At 33.9% G+C, this 2,018-nt stretch overlaps 1 long non-coding RNA gene across 1 annotated transcript; it reads left to right on the top strand.

Annotated features, from left to right (window-relative positions):
- The first annotated feature begins 316 nt into the window (after positions 1-316).
- LOC141724063 (uncharacterized) lies at positions 317-1,526 on the top strand. The gene is made up of 2 exons (XR_012576463.1): positions 317-941; positions 1,050-1,526. It is a non-coding gene; the product is annotated as an uncharacterized LOC141724063 (long non-coding RNA).
- The last annotated feature ends 492 nt before the right edge of the window (positions 1,527-2,018 follow it).

The following is a 2,018-nucleotide window of genomic DNA, read 5'->3' as shown; positions in this document are numbered from 1 at the left end:
AGCCGACTGGATAATTTGTTACTTGTGTGAACTGATCTTGTAGTCAAGCTGCAAACGAGGAGTAGTATTTGGAGTCATTTCAAATAATCAAGTAGTGGAGTTTGTTTAGGAGAGTTGTTTCTTAGTTGATCCTACTTTTTAGCACTTTCTGTTTTCTTTGTACTTTATTTTTATATTGCTTTTTGTTGATGAATAAACTATCCAACGTCTTGAATATTGGTGTCATGTTTCTCAGTTTATCCAACACTATCAAAATACATGTCACATGTGTTTAGATTAGTTTCAATAGTATGTGCCCATAGATCAGAAAATTTCCATTTTATTATGATAAAAGGTAGAGTGTAAAACTTTTTTGGGAATGCTGAGTTATCATAGTATTATTGATTGTATAGCCTTGTTAATTTGGTCGTGGCGCTTTTAGTTGCTAGATCATCAAATGTTGGTGATTATAGTAGTTTAGGAGCATTCTTGAAAAAACAAAGTTTTCAACCGGAGATGTTGTGATGTTTCCAGTAATGATAGTTAATTACAAGGACTCTTGACATGATTAACAGCAGTTTAGCTTTTTCAAAAATTAAATTCATTGACTGACCAGGCAGCTAGTACAAGGTGTTCAATGAGGCATCAAAAGTATGTAGTTTCCGATAGACGGACAGAAGGAAAGTCAGGTACAAAAAGCATTGCGTTTAGAAAATAATAATACTAGTGTTCAACTTTGAGCATCTGTTTAGAACAAACTAGCTAGCATGCGTTTATAACAAAGCATTCCGATCAATGAAAGAATCACCAGTGCCAAATTTAGAAGTAATTTATTGTATTTGTGCTAGCATCAATAGCACGCGCGAGAAGCAGGAAGGGAAATAAGAAAGTTGATGGCGCTTAAAGTCGGTGTGTATATTACTACTATTTTTGAAGAAAAATCAGCAGAAGTTCTTCAGTTGGTATAATCTCTGAGACATGCACTATAACTAGTTGAATTCTGTTAGTATTGTTTCTTGTCAATGTTAGATATATTTGTGGTGTCATGTCTAAAAATGATTTGTGTTTAGTTTTCAGATCTTGACTAACATGACAAATCAGGACTTAACTGGAAATCAGTACTTATACTGAAGTCAGAACTTAAGATATCAGAACTTAAGTTATCAGAACTTAAGATATCAGAAGATATTCATCAGAAGATAATATCAGGACTTAAGAAGACATTCAGATAAGGAATGCGGCTTATTGGAAGGAAAGAAGATCAAGACTAAAACAAGAAGAGATATGCATGGAGAAGAATTCTATGAAGAATAGAAGACTTGGAGGAAAAGATAACTAATTGATATATTTTAGGATACAGAATCATATTCGATATCAATTAGAAGATTATCTTGTAACTGTATGTCTATATAAAAACAACACAGGGTTTACACTAAAAGTGTTATCTTAATCAAGAATATTATTTATTGTAACCCTAGCAGCTCTCGTGATATTTGTTCATCATTGAGAGAGAACGGTTTCATTGAAATACTATTTTATTAATAAGATTATTCTGTGTTTCATACTTGTGTTCTTAATTTGATTTGATTGTAGTATACACTGTATTCACCCCCGTTCTACAGTGTGTGTGACCTAACAAGTGGTAGCCAATCTGTTAACACATATACAGTAAAGTTCCAAAACAATCATGTCTGAAGAAGAACAAACTTCAACCAAGCCCACCAAAACTGAAGAAACTCCAAAGACTCAAATTCATAATCGATATGAAACTATTAGAGTTCCCATACTGAGACCTTCGGAGTATCCCATATGGAAAGTGAGGATGACTATGTTTCTGGAAGCTATAGATCCAGAATACCTTGACAGAATTAAAGAAGGACCACATAAGCCAACCAAGCTCTCTGTTGTAGTTGCAGATCAGCCAGCAAAGACCGTACCAAAGGAGAAAAGTGAATATACAGCTGAAGATATCTCATCTATTGCCAAGGATGCAAAGGTAAGGCATTTGCTGCATAGTGCCATTGATAATGTCATGTCAA

The sequence above is a fragment of the Apium graveolens genome, chromosome 5 (assembly GCF_009905375.1).
Source record: "Apium graveolens cultivar Ventura chromosome 5, ASM990537v1, whole genome shotgun sequence".
Taxonomy (NCBI): Eukaryota; Viridiplantae; Streptophyta; class Magnoliopsida; order Apiales; family Apiaceae; genus Apium; species Apium graveolens.
The sequence above is the reverse complement of the archived record's forward strand: the minus strand, read 5'-3'. Positions and strand labels throughout refer to the sequence as shown.